Raw genomic sequence first — 16,554 nt, 5'->3', positions numbered from 1 at the left:
TTTTAAATATATTTTATTGATTTTTTTAACAGAGAGGAAGGAAGAGGGATAGAGAGTTAGAAACATCCATCAGCTGCCTCCTGCATACCCCCTACTGGGGATGTGCCCGCAACCAAGGTACATGCCCTTGACCAGAATCGAACCTGGGACCCTTAAGTCCGCAGGCAGACGCTCTATCCACTGAGCCAAACCAGTTAGGGCTCAATATATTTTTTTTTTAAAGAAGGGAACAGGGCTTGCTATTTCTTTTTATTTTAATCCTCACCCGATTATATGTTTTTTGATTTGAGAGAGAGACATTGATTGGTTGGCTCCTGTACGCACCCAGACTGGGGATTGAACCTGCAACCTTTTTGTTGTATGGGATGATGCTCTAACCAACTGAGCACCTGGCCTGGGCAGGCCTGCTATTTCTGGCTCTACTTCTTGATCTTGTTGGCAGTTATATGACAATTAGCTTCGTAAAAAACCACTGAGCTGTTCTTTCTTTGTGTATACGTTTCTGTATGCATATTATATGATATAAGAAAATGGTTTACAGAAAGTATTTGGAAAAATGCTAATATGCCTTCGGATGTAGCAATTTCTCGTATAGAAATTTATCCTATGGAAATATTTGCACATGTGTGAGGTGACTGTGTACATGGCTGTCCACTCATGCCTCCTTTGTAATGGCAAAATGTTGGAAACAACCTAGAGACCCATTGATAGGGATAAGCCGTGAAAAGGGATAAGAAAAGATCTTTGTAACATATTAAAGATAAAACAAAGCGCCCAACTGTGACCATTTTTAAAATACACAGCTGCTTGTACGGAGCAGAGGGGTCCATTTGATGGGGATAAGGGTTGAGAATTTACTTTTTTGTGTAAACCCATTTGTACTGTTTGTTTTACCATGCACTACATCACCCATTTGGGAAATAATTATTCTTAAAAAGCAGAGTAAGTACGTACATACAGACCAGGTGAAAGGCAGGGAAGAGAAGGAGGAGGGAGTTCAACCTCTGGCACTTGGAGGTCCCCAGTGAAACCCATGTTCAAAGACTTGGGTTTGAACCTGGGCAGTTCTCGGTTCATGTCCAGCTTCAGGTTCTTCCTATCTCTGTGACGTTGGCCAAGAAAGTTAAAATGCTCTGACTCTGTGTCCTTATTCACAAAAGATGACCTTCCCACCTGGGTTATTGAGAGCATGAAATCATATAATCCTAATAGAGCTAGGGGTTGGCAGGCATTCGACCATGTTCCCTCTTTTTTTTTTTTAAGAAAAAATAAATATATATATTTTTATTGATTTCAGAGAGGAAGGGAGAGGGAGAGAGAGATAGAAACATCAATGACGAGAGAGAATCATTGATTGGCTGTCTCCTGTGTGCCCCCACTGGGGATTGAGCCTGCAACCCAGGCATGTGCCCTTGACCGGAATCAAACCCAGTACCCTTCAGTCTGCAGGGCAATGCTTTATCCACTGAGCCAAACCGGTTAGGGCAACGTTCCCTCTTTAACAAAAAAAAACCCCGGAAAACAAAAAACATATATATATTTCAGAGTGGTAGGAAGAGGGAGAGATAGAAACATCAATGATGAGAGAAAATCACTGATTGGGTGCCTCCTACACACCCTGTACTGGGGATTGAGCCTGAGACCCAGACATGTGCCCTGACCGGGAATTGAACCCGTGACCTCCTGGTTCATAGGTCGACACTCAATCCCTGAGCCACAGTGGCCGGCCAACCATGTTCCCTCATAACATCCAATCTAACAATCACCAATATAATGTTGCCATTTTACAGATGCGAAAATCGGGGCCCAAAAGTCCTATCTTAGGACACTCAGGGGGCTAGCAATACATCTGCTTTCCAAATGCTTGCCTTTTCCTTAACCCCATGGGAGTGTCTGAGAAGCAGAGGCAAACCTAGGCCTACAGCAGGATCACAGGGTTGAATTTGATCGATTCCTGCAAATGATTTGAGTTGCTGGTGGGCGGTTGCTGCTGAAAGGAAGTGCCTTGGACTTTCTCCACCTACGACTGGTTTTACAATAACTGCGCTATTATAGTAAAGGGATAAGACAATATTATTCCCATTGATTGATGGGTAAACTAAGCCCAGGCAAGGCAGCTGTCCTTTCTGAGTCTCCATTTCCACCTCCACAATTAGACCAGTCTTTCCCCCCAGGGTTGCTGTGAGCAATGGATGAGCAAATATACAAAAAGCCCCCAGAACAGCCCTAGCACCCACCGAATGCTCAGCAAATATGAGCTGCCATTATTTATGGGTCACTGTCATTAGGAGGGGCAGAGCCTGAGTTGACTCCATCCAGGGTCTTTTGAATGTTTCTTCTTGTCCTATAGCTTAGCATCACCCTGACAGCCCGGCGTGGAGCCCTCCGGGACCCTGTTCCCAGGTCAAAATGCCCCTGCTCTTCTGCGTGTGGTTCTTCTCTGAGCCCTGCTCTCAGCCCCTGGGAAGGCTGTGCACTTAGGGCTGGGGCGGATGCCAGGCATGCAAATCCGCAAGCAGGCAGCAATTTGCACAAATGCTCCGTGGTGTGCTCATTTCCAGCCTGTCCCCAAACCGTGCTCAGCCTGAAAAGCCGGCAGAGAGCTATTTACAGCTCTGGGCAAGGGAAGGGGAGGCAGGCTCCGTTCAGCACGTCTAGCCCAGGTGGTGGCTTGCTCCTTTGGCTACTGTAAGAGGCTGTGCCGTCAACCTTGCCCCAAAGGAGCTTCGAGGTCCTAAAACTTTTGCTCAAAGGCCAGCGATCCACCCCAGGGGATTGTCTGGTTCCCTCATTAAATCCACGCAGAGGCAAGTGGAAAAAGGTGTCCCTGGGCTCCCTCCAACAGCTGCCAATGGATTCTAAACATTTTGAGGAAGGAAGGGATACAAGAGGCCTGTCAAAACCACTGACAGCTCTAGCCTCTTTGACATTGCTCTAGTGCAGGGTTGATAAACTATGGTGGTGATGGTGGGGAAATATCTGGCCCCAGCCTGTTTTGTAAATAAAGTTTCATTAGAACACAGACATGCCCATTCATTGACATGGCCCATGGTTGCTGTCATGGTACAGACAGTTGAATAGTTGCAATAGAAACTGTATGGCCCATAAAGCCACAAATATTTACTATCGTCTCCTTTAGAAAAAAGTTGCCTAGCCCTACCGCAGGTGAAGCCCCCGCCAGCTCACCTTCTATCAGGCTTCTCTGTCTGATCCTCCTGTCATCAGTTCAGAAGGATATTTCTCAAGTGCTAATCAAATCACGTCACTTCTATGTTAAAACGCTCCCATGATTCCCCCTTGGTCTCTGGGTCAAGTCCAAGCGCATTATCATAGGTCACCTAGCTGTCCATGATCTGGCCCTCCTGCAGCTCCCCTCTCCTCATTCACCCACTCTGTGTTCCAGCGAACGCCTCCCCTATACTCTGAACGTTGGTTTCATAGGAAAAAAAAAAAAGAATCTCAATGAAAAATTATGCAGTATCTACATACAATGCAAACCGTCACACTATCTGACTCTAGCCCTGTTCATTATCTTCAAGCTATTTTCCCCAACTCTTTGTAATTTGTTAGGAGACTGATAGACAAGCAAATTCTGTCTTGTCTAAAGACTGTTGGCCCCCATTTGCCACTCAGTTCAACATTCCTTTACTCCACAGACAATTATGCATTATTTGACTTTTTCTTTGAACCGGTTCTAACATCTGCCTAGCCCCCTCATTGAATAAGCTTAATAACATCGTTAACAAGTGTTCGTTTTTGTATCTGTATGGGAGTCATGGTTTTATCCTTTTTTCCCTTGAAGATTTTCTTTTAACAGTTTTGCAGGAAGTCTCTGAGCCTCTCTGTTCATATTTTCTTTGTTGAGACCTTTCCTTCTTTTCTGCCTTTTTCTCCTGAAAGTTCTTCCCCAGAATCCCCAGGGTCAGGGGCATGGAATCTCTTTCTTCTCTCAGCTGGAGCCTCTATCCCTCGCCTTCTCCCTCTTACTCATTTCCTCATTTCACTGAATGGCAGCTGTTTGTGGGCCTTCCTTCTGCCCCCCAGCTAGCCTAGAAGATCTTCTGGTGTAACAGCTGTATCTCTCTCTCTCTCTCTCTCTCTCTCTCTCTCACACACACACACACACACACACACACACACACACACACACATATGCATGCACGCACATGCAGACACACACACTTAGTACTGTACAGGACACATGGAAGTTGTACAATAACTGATAGGCCAAGGTTGTGGGTTTGGTCCCTAGTCAAGGCACATACAAGGATCAACCAGGGAATGCATCAATAAGTGGAACAACAAATTGATATTTCTCTCTCTGTCTCTCCCTCTCTCTATTAAAATCAATCAGCAAAATGATTTTTTTTTAAAGAGTGAGACCTTGTTTTTCTTGTTCAACACCATTTATATAATGCTAATGTCTGGCATTTACTAAGTACTCAATAAACACTTGCTGAAAATAGAAGAATAATAGAAGAATACCACTTAAGTTCTTGTTCTTGGCCCACTTTTAAGTCATCTTCCCTTCCTCCACTTTTGAAGAGCAAACCTAGCAGCTTCAGAATGCTACCCTCCACTCCGTATGTTCGTGTATCGCCGCTGTGGTGTTTCAAACCCGCTGGAGCCCGCTCGCCACTGGGAAATGGACGACACTCTCCATTCTGCCTCATGGTCATCGTACGACCTTGAGCAAGGCACTGCTCCAATGGGCCTCTATTTCCCTTGGGTCAAACAAGGGCAGTTCAGACATTCCAAGAGATAAAGATATGAATGGCCAATAATGTCCTAATGATGTCCTGCCCACACACCATTGACAGTGTAACAGATGCTATCAATGTAACTCTGTAAAGCTATGCAGGGTTAGCTTTGAGTTGTGAGGGTCAGAGATGTTCTCAAACTTGAATGTGCATGTGAATCCCCTCCAGATGCTGCTAAAGTGCAGATTTACAGTCTGTAGGCCTGGGTGGGGGGCAGGGCCAAGTGTACATTTCGAACCAGCTACCAGATGATGCGATGATGCTAGTCACTGGGCCACACTTCCAGTAGCAAGGTGCTAGGACACCTTTGAAAAAAATTGTGTGGCCAAGGAACAGATTTCCAGCATGCTGCCGACAGTCCAAGGAAGTAAGTGTTGACATTGGCAGTGAAGGCCATGGGACATCTGAGAATGGACATCTGAGGTTGGCGAGGTTGGGGAAGTCTGGTGCAGGTTGCCAAAGGACATGGAAACTGGGTGGGAGCATTCTGCCAGGCCGGTGATACCACTGAAGCACAAATTCTAGTGGCGGGGCCCAGCAGTCTGTGCTTTAATACACCCTCCAGGGGATGCTAAAGCATGAGACCTATTGTGCCAGGTGCAGTAGACTATTCCAGTTGGGAGATTGGTGTTTTGTTTTCCCATAGTAGAGTTTCAGGCACATGTCCAGACCCTATAAATTACATTCATGCACTCATCCATCCATTCACACAGATATCCCTCAATTTACCCAACCAACAAAAGGGTGTGCCCATCCGTCCATCCACCCACCCACCCACCCACCCAACATTCAACAAATATGTCCTGAATGCCCACTGTGTACTCTCTGAGGAACAAGAGAAATGACTGAAATTATAGATATACACACCCGTGTTAGCATCTAAACCAGTAACTCTCAATTAGGAGCAATATTGCTCTCCAGGGGAATTGGGCAATGTCGGGAGACATTTTTGGTTGTCAGAACTTGAGGAGGAGTGTATAACTGGCATCTAGTGGGCAGAGGTCAGGGATGCTGCTAAACATCCTACAATGCACGGGACGGCTCCACAACAATGTCAATAGTGTTGAGGTTAGAAACTTTGCTCTCCACTGTGACCCCCTTGTGGGCAGGAACTGCAATGTAGTCACCTTGATATCCCAAGGTCACAGACAGTGTCTGACCCACAGGAGCTGAGCAAATATCTAAACACAAGAGGAAATGGCAACACAGAAATACATTTAAATAGAACTCTTACAACTCAATGAAATGATAAACAACCCAATTCAAAAATGGGCAAAGGTCTTGAATGGACCTTTCCCCCAAAGAAGATATATAAATGGCCAACAAGCACATAGAAAGATGCCCAACATCATTAGTCATCAGAGAAATGCAAATCCAAACCACAAGCAGATATCTTCACACATGCTAGGATGGAAGTAATAGTAATAGTAATAATAATAATAGTAATAACAACAATACAGAAAATAATGTGTTGGCAAAGATGTGAAAAAATTGGAACCGTCACACATTGCTGGTAGGAATGTAAAATGATATAGTTTGGCAGTTCCTCAAAAAGTTAAGCAAAGAATTACCATATGACCCGGCAGTTCCACTCCTGTGCATACCCCAAAAAGTTAAAAACAGGTCTTCAACCCAAAACTTGTCCACATATTTATAGCAGCCTTATTCACAATAGCTAAAAGTTGGAAACAGCCCAAATGTCCATCACCTGACAAATGGATGAACAAGTTGGTCTATCCATACAACAGAATATTATTTAGCCATAAAAAGGAATTCAGTACTGACACACGCTACAACATGGAGAAGTCAGATACAACAGGCCATATGTTTCATGATCCCATTTGTGTGAAATATTCAGAATAGGCAAATCTATCTAGTCAGAAAGCAGATTAGTGGTTGTCAGGAGGTAGGGGAAGGGAAGTGACTGCTTATTGGGTACAAGCTTTCCTTTTGGGGTGATAAAGCAATTCTGGATCTAGATGATGGTGATGGTTGTATAATATTTGCAATGTACTAAATGTCACTGAATTGTGTTTTAAAACAATTAAAATGGTTAATTTTATGTCATGTGTATTTTACCATAATAAACAAATACATTTACGCGCACACAAAATGTTCATGGAGTCTCTACTGTGTGCCAGAAACTGTGCTCTGCATTTGGGACACCGGAGCAAATGAGCCCAGTGTGCTCGTCACCCTCCAGCAATTCCAGGAAGGGAGAAACACCAGCCCACAGTCCTGGGCCCCGGGCAGCCCTGGATGTGGGTGGTGGGAGTTCAGAGGAGGAGGAGAAATGGTCTCCTGCTGTGGGTGCGGAAGACCAGAGAGATGTGCTATAAAAGATAGAACGGGAGATAGCTCCCGAAGCAGGAGGAAGATGTGCCCTGGGAGAGCTGATCTTATTATTGAAGGAATGTGTAATTAGAGGCCGTATCAGGCCATCCTGTCCCCGAGATGAGTAAGACAGTGAATGCATGGAGCGTCTAGAAAAGCAGGGAGCGTTGGACTCAAGGGAGAAGGAAAGAGAGCAGTCACCCTCAGAACCCCGTCCCCTGGACTCTCTGCCGGGTGGCAGAGGAAAGTGGGGGTGCCGATTCAGCCAGCTGCCACTCAGAGGCTTTGTCCTCTGCCTCCCGGCCAAGGGCAGGCAGGCAGAGAAAAGGGGAGAGCCAGGACTCACATCACCTAAGCAGGACTGTGTCCTGGGTTTTTGAACTGTTCCAGTTAATTTTCATAATAACCCAGTGAGGTAAGTTCTACCATTGCCCCTCCTCCTTTTTTAAAAACAAAATTTACAAGTGTTCCCCTTTTAAAGATGGGGACATGAGACACTAAGAGGTAAAGTGGCCGTGGCCTGAGGCACACACGCTGGTTCAGCTGCAGTCAGTCCAACCCCTGGACCCACTGGGCTGCTGGTGGAAGGACTCGGCTGCCAGGGAGGCTCGGCTGCTGGAGATGAGGCCTCAGATTCCTGTGTCCTGGCCCCAGAGCTCTCATGAAGCTCACAGCCCGAGTTTTAGCCACTGGCGACTTGCAGCTTGACCACATCCCTGGAGAGAGGGACTCATGTATGCAGGTCCTCGGACCATATCCATCAGCAGACACTGCGGCTGGGCGGCTGAAACAGCCCCAACTTGGGATTCGAAACTCGGCCGGAGTCCCACTGCTGTACATATCCTGGCAGAGGGGCCCTGAGCAAGTCTCTCAACTCCGGTGGGCTCTGCGTTGCTCATTTTTAATGCACGGGAAGCTGGCTAGGGTATACCTCTTCTTCTTTTCTCTCATGAATATTTTCTTATATATATAGGTCGTCTCCATGCTCCTCACTCCCTTAATCACCCACTTTCATATGTATTTACATACAGCATCTTTTTTTCCCAAAAATGGGATTATACTGCATATATTGATATTGTGACTTTATTGTTTTCATGAAACAGTAAGTTTCAGAGACGTTTCCAGGTCAGGAATGTATATCTACATCATTCTAAAATATGCTCATTTTCCCATGTGACTGCGCGGTAATGTAACTCCTCCCCACGTTGGTATTAAAAAGCCCTGCAGTCTTGTATTCGTCGCTCTGTGATCGTGTGAGACTGACTACAGAAGATTCCTAGAAGTAGGACGGCTCGGCCAAAGGGCATGGCATTTACATTTTGAAAGACTGCCAAATGATCTTCTGAAAAAGGCTCCACAACTAGGTTACTTTTAAAACTGTTTTAAAACTGCCATGACCATTTCTTTGACCTCTAGCAGGACAGGAGGTAACAGCCTTAGAAAATCATTTAACCTCTGGGAGCCTTAGTTTGCTCATCTGTGAAATGGGAAACCTGGAGTAACGCACACGAAGGCAATTTGGAGATGGCAGTCTTGTTTAAAATGTGAGGGATTAAAATTGTCATTAGCATTGGGAGGCTCAGGGCCTGACCACCATGACCTCCATCACACAGAAAGCAGAAAGGAGGAGCCTGAGCAAGGAGGATGTTTCTTATATCAAGCATCAACTCTGTGCAAGGCACAAGTATTACAGCAGTGGATCTCAGTGGGTGTGGGGGAGATGACTCTGCCCCCAGGGGACATCTGACGATGCTTGGAGACAGTTCGAGCTGTCATAGCTAGAGGCAGTTGAACTGGCATCTAATAGGTAGAGGGCAAGAATGATGCTGAGCATCCTACAGGGCAAGGGACGGCTCCACAGCATAGGACCATCCAGCCCTGAATGTCTATAATGCCTAGGATGAGAAAACCTGCTCTAGCCCTGTCTCTAATCTGCTGCCTACCTTACAGAAAACCTCATTCAAAGATGAGTACACTAAGGCTCAGAGAGGTGAATGACTTGCCCAAGGTCCCCCAGCCAGCAGCAGCCAGGAGCTGCTCTTTGGCCCCATCTGACTTTAGGGTCTTCGGTCCATTCCATATACAGCACTATCTCTGGGCAGACATCACTCTTGTCTCCAAGTGCCGGCCAACCTTCACTGCCCTGGCCCCTGGCAGATAATCTACAGGGCAGTTCATCAGTTTTACCTAAAAGCGCAACCTCCCTGCCGTTTTAGAGGTTTTATGACTTTGGGCTTGTAGTCATAATCATTGTTTCCGTTTACTGTGTGCTACACAGTTTATGAAGAATAACTCATTTTACTCTGATAAGGACACCGAGGGGACCTGGTCACAGAGAGGTTAATAATTTCCCCAAGATTACATAGTAAGTAGCAGGTTTGGGCTCTGGACCCAGATAAGAGGGGTCAGAGACCAACCTCTCAACCCGTATACGCTGCGGTTCCCTCATGCTCTAAACGTTCCCCTTGGCACCTTGAATTTGGCTCCCGATCTAAATTGGGGTGTGATGGGCCAGAGTTCCAGCTCTTGTCCCATCCAACGCCTCAGGAAGAGAAGCAGTTCTCTGAGCGGAAATGGGAGATTGCTGCAGGGCACTCGGGGCTGAAAGGATGTCCAGGGACCAAGAGGGAAAAGGCCTTGAAGGAAAGGACGTGCCTTCCTCGGACCCTGGCCACGGTTCCTGGAGCAAACCTGGCTGTGCAACTGAGGTCCTGCAGGGGTCTTGGCTCCAGCATAGTGCAAACAACCTTATTTGCTATCCTGGGTTGATGTGGATTTTGGCAAGCCTAAATTTGGCAGTGGGCTCAGTAAGCTCCTTGCTTTTCTCTGACAAGTGGGGACAGCAGTGCCCAGTGGTCCGGGACATAAATGTGAGGACTGGAGATAGTGTCCAGGATCCTGAAACCCCACAATCCCTGGAGAGGCTGTGACCAGCCAGCTTTGTCACCCATTAGCTGGGTGACCTTGAGCAAGTCTCTTCCCCTCTTTGTGCGTCTGATTGCTTAACCGTCAAAGGAAGGGGCAGGATCTTGACCTAGAAGCCCTTTGAGGTCTTAGGGCTCCAGACGGGCCATTTCTCTCTCTCCAGGGCTGACCTCTTTGGGCATCCAGGACGCACATTTCTCCACACTCCAAGTCCCGGGGACAGCTGCAAAGAGCAAAGCAAAGCTCCTTGCCTTTCTCTTCGCAGTCCCCACAATCTGGCCCACTAGAGAAGAGCTGCTCACAGCCCCCCTCAAATCACCAACATCCCGTCCCTTAGACCAGCTTCTTCAGAGCAGCAAAGCCTACCCGGTCTCCAGCCCAGTGGACGGCTCCTGCAGCATCCATCTCCCCTGGTCAAGCACCTAGGGAATCCCACTGGGCAATGCCCAAGGAGCTGGGGGGGGGGGGCAGGGAGCAAACTGGGACCCTTCTTTCTGCATGGACACCCCCTTCTCTAGGAGAGGGGAAGGACTCGTGTATGTGTGGGTGGGTGGGAAGGTGCTGGGAGGCAGGAGTCTCTGCTAGTTCTGCCGCCTTAGAACCCATCTCTGCTGTCCGAGTTTGGAAGCTCCTGGAAGGGTCTCTAGGCTCAGGACCCCAGCTCTAAGGGCTGCAATCACTAGGCCTTTAACTAAACCTCTTACCCTGGCCAGGGTGAGGAGGTGAGATGGCATTAGGTGGAGCAGTGAGGTGTGGCAGTACCGCTGGGGAAGGATGGGATTGGGTGAGGGGGGAGGTGGGTGTGGGGAGAGGTGGGGTGGGCTTGTGTGAAAGGGTTAGATAGGGGTGGAGTGAGGGGGTGACTTGGTCTGGATGGGTATCCAGACCCTTACCCTGTTTCTGAGTATAAAAGCCCCTCATCTACATCTTCAGGGGAGGAAGAGGGGAACCCTCTTGAGGAGCGGCTCACTTCCCAGGGTATGTGGGAGCCTCCATTTTCGGGGGAGAGCATACTGTCACCCACACGCTGAGAAGACCCCATCCTTCAGAAGGGCGGGTGGAGGGGATCCAAACTGAGTGTTTAGGGGAGGGAGGGACATGTGTCTCCAAAGAGGTGAGAGGGCCCTAGATACCTGAGGAAGCTGGACCCCACTTTTGGAGGGCACATTTCATCCAAGGGGTGAATAAGGGAGGAGAACCTTACCTCTAGAGCTTAGTGTCACGAGGAGAAGCCCCTTTCTGAAGGGAAAAGGAGACTATTTGCTCTCTGGAGTGGGAGACCTTCTCCTTTCGGGGGAGGGGGCCCAGGTCTCGGGAGGATGAGGGCGGTGCTTCGGAGCGAAGATGCCGGGTTTTGCTCCCCGGGGCAGGGCTGAGGGGCTCCACCTCGACTCCGCGCAGAGGGGCCCACCCACGCGCCCCAGCTCCGAGCCCTTACCTCCAGGCCCGGCTCCGAGGTGCGGATTCCGAACTGCGGGAGCTGCGCCCTGCGCTCCGGCTGCGCCGGTCTCTGCCCGCTTCCCCCAGCGACTCCCGGGGTCCCTGGCTCCGCCGAGGCGCGCGGACCAATCAGCACTACCGGCCCCGGCCTCGCTCGCGCCGCAGCCAATGAGCGTGCCCGCCACGGGCCACCGCCCCCGGGGGGAGGAGGAGGCGGGGCGGGGGTAGAGTCCGGTCTCCGGGGGCGCGGGAGCCGGGGGCCTGGTGGAGGGACCGCGAGGGCCGGAGCGGCGGCCAAGGACCCTCATCAAGCCGCGGGAAGCCTCCTGAGGGGGGTTAGGAGCCCGTCTTAAAAAAAAAAAAAGGGGGGGGGGCGGCTTTATTGGCTGATTTCACCTCGACCTTAATTACTCCTGCACCTTTTCTGGACCCTTGGGGCTGCGGGTGAGTGTAGCTGCCCAACTGCACTCGGAGCCCCGGAACCCGGGCTCTGGAACCCTGGAGTCAGAGTCAGACAAGGTTTGGTATGGAAAGGGAGGGAAAGAGCTTCACGCCTTGCCCCCCTCCCCTCCTTCGCCCCTCAATGCGGGCGCTCATGGCTCTGTCGCTCAGCTCAGCCCTCTAAGCTGCCATTCACTTAACACCTCCTGGCCCACCAGCTGCAGAAGGCAAAGAGCTTGTGCACTGTGAGTACAATGCAAAGAGCACTGGACTAGGAGTCCATGGTTCCTTCTGCAAGTTCTAGGACAGGTCACTTCACCTCCCTGATTCTCAGTTTCCTAAATAGTACGTAAATGAAGACAACAGAGATAGTACTTCCTTCACGGGCGTAAATGAGATCGGGGATGTGATGAAGGTGCTTAAATAAAAATTAAAATGCTGTTTGAGAACTAGTTAATACTAAAGTGTGAATGACTGATACCCTGTAGCTTTCTGAAGGTATCTAGAAAAATGATAGTCATTCAGTGGTAAAGTCAAAGACATAAGAAACTTCCCATCAGAACAACATGAGATCACCAAGTGCTCATGATGAATGGCTGGTCAAATGGACATTTCAGACCTTAAAAGGCCAGGAAAGAAGACTGCTTTATTTTCTCCCACTCGGCCTCATCAGGGAACTATAGGGTGTTCAAAAAAAAAAAATGTATACACACTTTACAGCTGATAGCTCAATTGATGTTTCTTTTCAGATTTAACCCATTGGAATTCATAATTATTCAAAGGGTGTATACATTTTTGGGGGACACCCTGTATTTAGTCTTCTGGAATCTTGCAAAACCCTGAGGTCCCTGCTTTCTGCCTTCCATGAATCCAGGCTGCCTTATCTCTGAGTAGGCAAGGAGAACTGTGGGAATTAAGAATCTAAGATAGCCCTGGCCGAGTTGGCTTAGTATTTAGAGTGTCCACGTTCGGACCAAAGGGCCTCGGGTTCAATTCCCTGTCAAGGGCACTTACCTTGGTTGCAAGTACCCCAGCCCCAATGAGTCCCTCATGTTGATGTTTCTCTCTCTCTCCCCCTCCTCCCTCCTTTCCACTCTCTCTAGAAATCAATGGAAAATATGTCCTTGGGTGAGGATTTAAAAAAAAGAATTTAAGATAAATATATAATGCAAACAAATAAATAAAAACTTTCAACCAACCATCTGTTCCTTAGTATGGTCTGTGACTGTAGGGACCAAACAGAAACAATAAATAAGAGTAAATAATTCAAAGGAACAGACAGGAAACAGAATTGATCTACAGTCCTGCTGAAACTGAGCGAGCTCTGACAATCTCTTTGGTATTTTAATCTTGTCATCTGCCTTACAGAACTTTATGAGGACAGGATTATAAATCTAGCAATTTTTCCTTAATATCTAAGCCATGAAGACCATCCCCTTTCTTGCCTAAGGACCACCCAAAGAAATCAAATGGTCAGTAAACATGGGAGGAAATTGTCAAAGAGAGGCACGTGAAAGCAATGAAAAATGTCATCTATCAAAATGGTCTCATTTTTATTATTATAATTACTACTAGAGGCCCAGTGCACAAAATTCATGCACGGGGGTGGGGGTGGGGAGTGTCCCTCAGCCTGGCCTGCACCCTCTCCAATCTGGGACCCCCCTTAAAGGATGTCCTACTGCCGGTTTACAGGGATCGGGCCTAAACTGGCAGTCAGACATCCCTCTCGCAATCCGGGACTGCTGGTTCCTAACTGCTCACCTGCCTGCCTGCCTGCCTGATTGCCCCTAACCACTCTGCCTGCCAGCCTGCTCGCCCCCAAATGCGTCCCCCTGCTGGCCTGCTCACCCCCACCTCCCCTCTCCACTGTCCTGATCACTCCCAACTGTCCCCCACTGACGGCCTGCTCACCTCAAACTGGCCCCCTTGCTGGTCTGCTCACCCCCACCGGCCCCCCCTCCACTGGCCTGATCACCCACAACTGGCCTCCCCTCTTGGCCTCTAACTGCCTCTACCTCGGCCCCTCCACCATGGCTTTGTCCAGAAGAACATCTGGAAGGTCTCCTGGAAGGTCTCCCAGTCTAATTAGTATATTACCCTTTTATTAGTATAGATAGAGGCCTGGTGCACGGGTGGGGGCCAGCTGGTTTGTCCTGAAGGGTGTCCCGGATCAGGGTGGGGGTTCCCTTGGGGCATGGGGTGGCCTGGGTGGAGGGCCTGTGGTGGTTTGCAGGCCGGCCATGCCCCCATTGGGTGAGGGTCCCCACTGGGGGGGGGGTGTGTGTGGCCAGCCTGGGTGAAGGGCTGAGGGCTGTTTTCAAGCTGGCCACAGCTCCTTCAGGGTGGGGGGTCCCTCTGGGGTGCCTGGCCAGCCTGAGTGAGGGGCTGATGGCTATTTGCAAGCTGGCTAAGCCCCCAGTGGGGACCCTCACCCCATGGGGGTGTGGCCAGCCTGGGTAAGGGGCTTTTTTTCTTTTTTTTTTTCAGCACCTCCTTGAGCAGAGGCCAGGGCCAGCTGGAAGCAGGTATTTGGGATTTATTTATCTTCTATAATTGAAACTTTGTAGCCTTGAGCGGAGGCCAGGGCCGGCCAGGGCGGGCGGGAAGTTTGGCTTCCTCCATCGTCGGGGGCAACCCAAGCCTCCTGCTCACTCCAGCTCCATGGCTGCTGCCATCTTTGTTGGGTTACTTTGCATACTCGCTCCTGATTGGCTGGTGGGTATAGCGGAGTGATGGTTAATTTGCATGATTCTCTTTTATTAGCGTAGATTATTTATGGACGTTTTAAGGAAATGGACAATTTCAAGAATTGCTGATGGAAGGACAAATGATCAAAGCTTTTCTGGAAAGAAACTAGGTATTTTATTTTTAAAATCTTAAAAATGAGTTTACCCTTTGACCTAGCAATTAAACCTCTACGAATTTACCCTAAAACAATGAATGGTGCAAAAGTTTAGTAATAAAATGGTTTACTGTCATTTTACTGTAGCAAAAAACTAGAAACAACTTAAATGTACAATAATAGGACTGAAGGGACATCTGCTGCATGAGACAGAATGCCTCCAATAAAACATAGGTGTTGAATGTTGAATGGTGTGGAAATCTCATCTCAAAACATTAAGTGGCCCTAGCTGGTGTGGCTCAGTTGATTGGATGTCATCCCATGCACCAAAGGGTTGGTGGTTGAATTCCTGGTCAGGGCCTGTGCCTGGGATTGCAGGCTCAATCCCTTGTAGGGGGTGTGCAGGCCGTAGCTGACCAGCTGATCCATGTTACGCTCTCATCGATGTTTCTCTCTTCTGCTTTCCTTTCTCTTTCTCTCTCTCTCAAAAAAAAAAAAAATCAATAAACCAAAAAAAAAGACAAACCACTTTTTAATATATTATTTAATCCTCACTGGAGAATATTTTTTCCCATTGATTTTGAAGAGAGTGGAAGGGAGGGAGGAGGGGAGAAGGGGAGAGAGAAACATCAGTGTGAGAGAACCACATCAATTGGTTGCCTCCTGCACGAGCCCCAACCTGCAAAGCAGGTATGTGCCCTTATTAGAATCGAACCCGTGACCCGTTGGTTCATGGGCCGACTCTGTAACCACTGAACGATACTGGCCAGAGCTAAAAAAAAAAACTATTGCCGAAACCGGTTTGGCTCAGTGGATAGAGCGTCAGCCTGCGGACTGAAGGGTCCCGGGTTCGATTCCGGTCAAGGGCATGTACCTTGGTTGCGGGCACATCTCCAGTGGGAGGTGTGCAGGAGGCAGCTGATCGATGTTTCTCTCTCATCGATGTTTCTAACTCTCTATCCCTCTCCCTTCCTCTCTGTAAAAAATCAATAAAATATATTTTAAAAAAAAAAAAAAAAAAAAAAAAATAAAAAAAAAATAAAAAAAAAAACTATTAAGTGAACAAAGATAATCACCAAAAAGCTTATTTGGTATTATTCTATTTTTGTGCAATCTGTATAAATAGAGATAGACCAGTGCTGTCCAATAGAACTTGCTGTGATGGTGGAAATGTTCTGCATCTGTGTTGTCTGATATGGGAGCCACCAGCCATATGTAGGTTTTGGACACTTGTCATGTCACTAGTTAACTGAGAAACTGAACTTTCAAGTGTTATTGAGTTTTAGTTTTAAGTTAGTCACATGTGGCTAGTGGCTATCACATTGGATGGTAGACAGACTGATAGACAGAAAAATAAATATCTATTAGTAGAAGTAGTTACCTTTGTAGGCTGAAATTATGAATGATTCTAATTTTACTTTATTTATATGCCACCAATTTCTAATTATTTTAAAATGAATATATATTGCTCTTGTGCTAAAATATATTTAAAATGAAAAAACAAAAATAAAATAATCCAATTAAAAATAAGCAGAGGACCTGAATAAACACTTTTCCAAAGATGACATATAGATGGTCAAAAGACATATGAAAAGATGCTCAATGTCACTAAACATCAGGGAAATGCAAATTAAATCACTATATCACCTCACACCTGTCAGAATGCCTATTGGCAATATATAGCAACAAATGGCAAGTGTTGGTGAGGATGTGGGGAAAAGGGGACCCTCTTGCACTGTTGGTTTGATTGCAAATTGGTGCATCCACTGCAGAGAACAGTATGGAGATTCCTCAAAAATTAAAAATTAAAAA

General features: G+C 47.6%; 1 protein-coding gene across 1 annotated transcript in view; it reads right to left on the bottom strand.

Annotated features, from left to right (window-relative positions):
• The window catches only part of ABAT (4-aminobutyrate aminotransferase), an 84,885-nt gene extending 73,312 nt beyond the window's left edge, over positions 1-11,573 (bottom strand). The window contains exon 1 of the mRNA XM_080677105.1: positions 11,458-11,573. The gene's annotated coding sequence lies outside the window, so the exon portion shown is untranslated. The remainder of the gene's footprint in view (positions 1-11,457) is intronic.
• Between the last annotated feature and the right edge of the window lie 4,981 nt (positions 11,574-16,554).

Source organism: Plecotus auritus, assembly GCF_963455305.1.
Source record: "Plecotus auritus genome assembly, chromosome: 7".
Lineage (NCBI taxonomy): Eukaryota > Metazoa > Chordata > Mammalia > Chiroptera > Vespertilionidae > Plecotus > Plecotus auritus.
This window is presented reverse-complemented; position numbering and strand designations above follow the sequence as displayed.